This window comes from Neltuma alba, unplaced genomic scaffold (genome assembly GCF_004799145.2).
Source record: "Neltuma alba isolate B1F8T4 unplaced genomic scaffold, ASM479914v2 tig00011247_pilon, whole genome shotgun sequence".
Lineage (NCBI taxonomy): Eukaryota > Viridiplantae > Streptophyta > Magnoliopsida > Fabales > Fabaceae > Neltuma > Neltuma alba.
Window position 1 is genome coordinate 21,107 of NW_021635964.1, and position 5,886 is coordinate 26,992.

At 37.1% G+C, this 5,886-nt stretch overlaps 1 pseudogene; it reads right to left on the reverse strand.

The window, feature by feature from the left end:
• Positions 1–576: 576 nt before the first annotated feature.
• On the reverse strand, positions 577–5,393 carry LOC114762930 (arogenate dehydratase/prephenate dehydratase 1, chloroplastic-like; annotated as a pseudogene).
• Positions 5,394–5,886: the final 493 nt, after the last annotated feature.

A 5,886-nucleotide genomic window follows, 5' to 3' on the forward strand; every position in this document is an offset into this window, starting at 1 on the left:
ATAATTTATTTTCATTATTGTATAATGAGAAATAATTTTGCAACACTAAGAAAAATAAATTACCCTTGTCACTCTTAGCAAATAATATACATTTTTATCAATATAAAATATAAAACTCGTGCTCAAGCCATTCAAGTCACAAGACACGAATAATAGTACACTTGGTCCCTCAGCTCTAATACACAGTTAAACACGGCCTACCGAGTTTTTTCAAATAAAGACACAAATACAATTTTATTCATAAATTCACTCCTTCTAAACATGATATTTTGCATATCAAACAGTCTGTCTTTGGTATCAATCAAAATCGCAGGCTACGCATGTATTTATTGAGTAAAGTAACCGGAGTAGAGTACGAACTATGCATCAGGTGTATTTTTCCCCTTGTCTTATTTGTGGCTCGGTTTAGCATGAACTAACTTGAAATTCAAACCCTACTTTAGTTCCTGCATTATACACAAAACAATGCATATCAGATCCTCACTCTAGTATTGGCTTAATTCTTCTACCTCTGATCATCCTCAAGAAGATCATCTTCAGATTTTCTATCAGAATTTAGTTGCATCTCATGATATCTTGAAGTCTGATCAACCATTGCCATCTTACAATCTAGCCAGCAAGTTCCCTCCAAAGACCCTCTTTCAGTCTGGCTTAAGCATGACGGCATCAACGGAAAGTTCTTCAACTAGATGCAGCTATGTGGTTGCATCCATAGGATAGCAGCCCAGAACTCGAATGAATGTGGCGAATTCCTGCAGGGATGTTTTTCAAAATAGGGCACTCAGAAGTCACCACAAGCAAATCGAAGGACTGATAATTATTTGTATGACTTTTGTTTTTTGACCATAATATTCGTATGAATGGAGGATGCATGGTATCAGACAAGACAAGCTGCCCAAGAAAGCAAAACATCATTGTAGACAAAGCATGAACCCTTTATCATAGGCAGATGAGAGGATAATTTGTAGACTGCCAAGCAAAGTTATGGTGGAGCAATGAAGGCGGGTCAAACTCAAACGCTTAAGTATAGGAAAGCACCCAAAAGTCTCACTCAGCTTTTCCACAAGGAATGTCTAATCAGAGATTACGAACAAAAAGCATAACTTCAATTCAATTTTGGTCAGGAAAAAGAAAATAACTACTACCATACCTGCAGATGTCCTAGAGCAGTTTGTGCCCGGGCTCTGCCATAGAAGCCTCAAAATCAATATAGAAAAGGTAGTCAAAATACCTGAATCAGAAAACATCACATGTTATCAAAATATTTGAATTAGTAACAAAAAAGTAAATAAATAAAAAATGCAAGAGTGCCTTCAACCTCAAAAATAGCATGGGGACATATAGAAATAAAAAATTGCATTATTTGCTTTTGCATAGGGCACCACCAAAAAAAAAAAAATGTTGCATACGAAGTTCATTTAAAAATCCATGTGAATAGCCTCCAATGTCACTTTACATGGCGCAAATCTGAAGGAAGCCTTTTTCTATAACCTTTTTATCTAATCTGCATTTACCATTTTTTTTTTCAAAAGAAAAAAAAAACATTTCTTCAGTTTCACCAATTCATCACCTTCTCCAATTTTTCCCGCTAGAGACTGGAAAGAAAGCATTCAATCTCCATCCCATTGTCGCACAAAAGACAGTATAGGCAGCATAACAATCATGATGGCCAAGACAGGTCTCTTTTCTTCCTAAGCAACTCACCTCAGCTATCCCTTCCTTTCTTACCCAAGGCACAACATAATAACCCCTCTCACCCAGAAACAATGGAAAACAAGACAGAAGCAGCCAATTAATATGCAACAAAATGATGTGCAAGATACAGAACTCAAAAATATTACTCACTTCGCAGTTCCAGTGTTGGAGTCATCAACCACTCTTAATGGTCGATTTCTTTGTGGTCGACTTTCAATCTGAGTTCATAAGTCAAATATTCATTAAACATTGTAAAAACTTGTAATGTAACGAGGTAGCCTAAGTGAAGGAAAGTTTTTTTTTCCCCCCTTCAGAACATTACCTTACTCAAATTGATGTCCCTCAACGCGAACACTGCCAATGCCTTAAACAATACCCCAGGACCCTCGTCCAAACTAAACACTATACTTGTCTGAAATTAATAGATGATGTTTGATTCCAGGGATTTTGTAAGAAAATAAAGATTATAGTGACAGGTTAAAGGAATATTTACCTTAAACGGCTTATCAGCTCTTGATATTATTGGATCCCTCGCAAGAATTAGATAACGACTGATAATTTCAGGATCATCCTGTTCAAGATGCACTATATATATTATTAAACAGCTCATCAAGTAAGAATTTATGACAATGGATAACAAGGACATGCCTGATGCATTATTCCATTCTAACCGTATATGGTTTTTTGGTACTGATTAACTTTTTATCTTGTTGAACAATTCTTCAACTGGTGTCATGCGTTACAGCAGGCTGATTGTGCGCAAAAGCTGACAGGTTTTAATCAATTTATAGAGACTTAAGAATTGTCTAACGAAAAATGCTTTGCAGGTCCATACAACTAGTGATTGTATCTCACCTAAAAACCATCAACATGGATACACAATATATTTTCTCGCTCGCTTCTTCAATGTTAAGAGTAACGTGATCATAAGACAGGAACTATTTTAACCATCATTTGAACCAGTGCACATTAACAAAATCAAGCATCTAGATTGCGATCCTTCAAATTTCAATGCTTAGTTGTTTAACTTTCAATTTTTTATCATCATCAAGCATCGGAATAATAGATGCATTGACTAATAAACAAATGGATAACTGCTGGCAATCAGGCAAAAGGTAATGAGAACATATCAATTAAAGATATGTTGTTTCTGGTAAGGGATTTTACTTGGATTCTTTCTGCAAGTACATTAAGCCCATAGATTTCTGCAGCCCGACGACTTGCAATCACCAGCTTTGTACAGGCCATTTGAAGCTACATACTGATGACAAGAGAGCATTAAGTAACAGAAAAAATGAATTATTTGTCACTGAGATGTTCAGAAACTCAAGAATCAACCAAGATGCATGGAGGAACTACCTCAGCAGCACTAGCAGTATCATCAACACCTTCCCTAGCAACATTTAATTTAGTAAGGAAGGCATCACTAAGATCAAGTGCCTGCAAACAAGAATCACAGTTGTTAACAGCTATCTTGCAACTACTACAGATTTTTGTGTCTTACAAATAAATAGTCCACATCTTCAGTCCCACCATTGACTGAGTTAAATAGTCAAATTTGGGAGAAGTAAACATCATGCCTTCTGTTATACTTACAGCAATCACTAAGTTTCAGGCAAAAACTTTGACCAGTTTGACACTTTATAATTTCCAAGAAAACAAAGTCAACTTCATAATTTTCAAAATAGAATACCAATTTTTATTCTTTTGCTCAGATTTAGATGCAATGAGACTTAAATAAGCCTGCAGCCAAAAAAAAAAAAAGGAAGAAGAAGAAAAATTGACACAACCACATATCAGAAAGGGCAGAAAAAAGAGCCACAATTAGCCTGACCTGGGGATGGCTTAGAACACGTTCTAAGTACTCTGCTCTGACTCCAGGCAGAGCTAGAAGGCAGAAATTAATAGCCAGCTGCACCTCACCAACAATGTGCAGCCTATGGCGAAGAAGTAAATCATAGTTTCGATGGAGGCTTCCCCCTGAAGTATTTTCAATGGGAATGATAACTTTGTCGGCCAACCATAGTTCAACAGCCTGCTAAACAATTTTTCTATATTGTTGGGTAAAAAGGGTCAGGATGGTAACACGTATTACTTGAGAAAGTTATCAAAAGATATTGAAGCCCTTAATTGCTTGAAGGAAAAAAAGGTGTGCTGGTTGAGATTTATCCAGTTTCTTTTACTGGATTCCAGAGATTTAAAGATTGAACTTAAATCAAACCTTAAAAGCAGCTTCAAAATCACCACATGGAACTGTCTCACAGTTAGGGTAGGCTTTGACTGCTGCATCCTCGCTGTATGAACCTGGTACCCCTAGTTCAGTAACCCAAACAATAAGGAATTACAAGTAGTACATTAAATACAATGGCTATCATCACAAACATCATACCTTGAATGATATTCGAACTTCTGCACCATTATCAGAAGCAGCCAAAATATCAGATACAGACAATGGTTCTGCAACAAGTGTTCAAAAAACAAACAGAGATCAAATCATGAAATCTGAAATTAAAACTCGTGACAGAATACATAAATGAAACACATGACAAAAATTGATAATTTAATAAGATGACAATGCAACAGTGCAGGACTGCTTAAAAAAGAGTTGATGAACTTCTTTTCAAGACACCCGAAAAAAGATTTTAAACGATGTCCCACAGAATTCAAGGGAGTGACCATAATGAAAAACAAGAAACTCATTTCATGAAGAGTATAGCAGAGTACGGATATGTCAGGCATTCACTCAATTTGGGAGACGTTATTCTTAATCTATATTTGATGATATTTAGAAGTAATATTCAATCAACAAGTTCCATAATTATATTGGAAAATGAAAAGGTTCCATGCTCATGAATTTCTGGTTCTCTGAGGAAGAAAAAAATTCTCTAAATCTGACATTAACATTAGTGATCTGCTCCCTAGTCCCTAAAACACATTGTGAAGCCTTCTTCCTGCAAATCATCAGCCTACTTTGCACTTAGAATAAGCACTAAATAGAACAGGAAGGAAAGAAAATTATTTTATAAACTCTTTCACCTAGCAGATTAATCAAGTTCCTATACCATGCTTTCACATGCAAAGGCGATTTGTTTACTACGGCACTCCACGAGAGAGGTCAATAGTTCTTTTCCATGACGGGGAAGAGTGTCCATAAACTCCAGTCACCTCAGGCTCGATAATCAGTACACATCTGATGGCCAAAAAATGTAGTACCTATCTTGGCAGCTGATACCACCCCCACCCTTTATTTTTTCCTCCCCCACAAATAACCATTCATGCATGAAGTAGTCAGTCCACTTCAAGACAATTCTATAAACGGGCAATGCCAAGGTCGATCAGTAGGTCAGAAATATACAACCATGGACTAGTGACAGGAATGATATAAGTCAAATGCGCAGTATTTATGCACGTTGACTTCATTTTTAGGGGAATTATGTACTAGAATGTATCACAATAAAATAAAATGATAAAAGACGAGATAACACACTTGGAAGCGAGCTTAAATCTTTCGACAATCCCTTGGGCATATCATGGCTCGTCTGATCAACCATCCGCACAATCACCTTATTTCCCCAACTGCCGACCCTTTTCTGTCTACTCCCCCAGTTCAATGCAGTTCCGGGATGTTTAGCCAATAAATTATGCCAGCCAACTTGAGAATTTGTAGACCCAGGCATAAGATAAGATTTCACAGCCATAGTATAGAGAGTAACGGGATCGAGTCGAAACTGAGAGTATTAGCGGAAGTCCCCTTGTAATTCCGAGACCCCAACAAAAAACTAGATGACAGAATCTTTTGCTATCCTCAAAGCTAGTGCTGGATTGAAGACGACCTGCGCAGTTGAATCGTTGACGTCCGTCCAAGGGGGCAATGACTTTTGGGAGAGGAGTAACTGCTCAAATGGGTGAATATTCATGAGGAAAAATCCCGACTTGCCTGAAAGTCGTACTCTGATGATGTCTTGAGATGACACACGCTGCATTCCCGCTGCTTTGAATCAGTCGACGTGGTCACGTGGCGGCTTATCGTTTGAAGCTCGGTTGCTTTCTTGCTTGGGCGTGTTTTGGTAACGGACTTTCTCATTTTAATTTTGTGTTATTTTTATGACTTTTTTTAAAAAAAATTTCATCGTTATCTCTATAGACATGTTTGTTCATCTTTTTTTTTTTGGGTCAAAAAGTTTGCTCAGT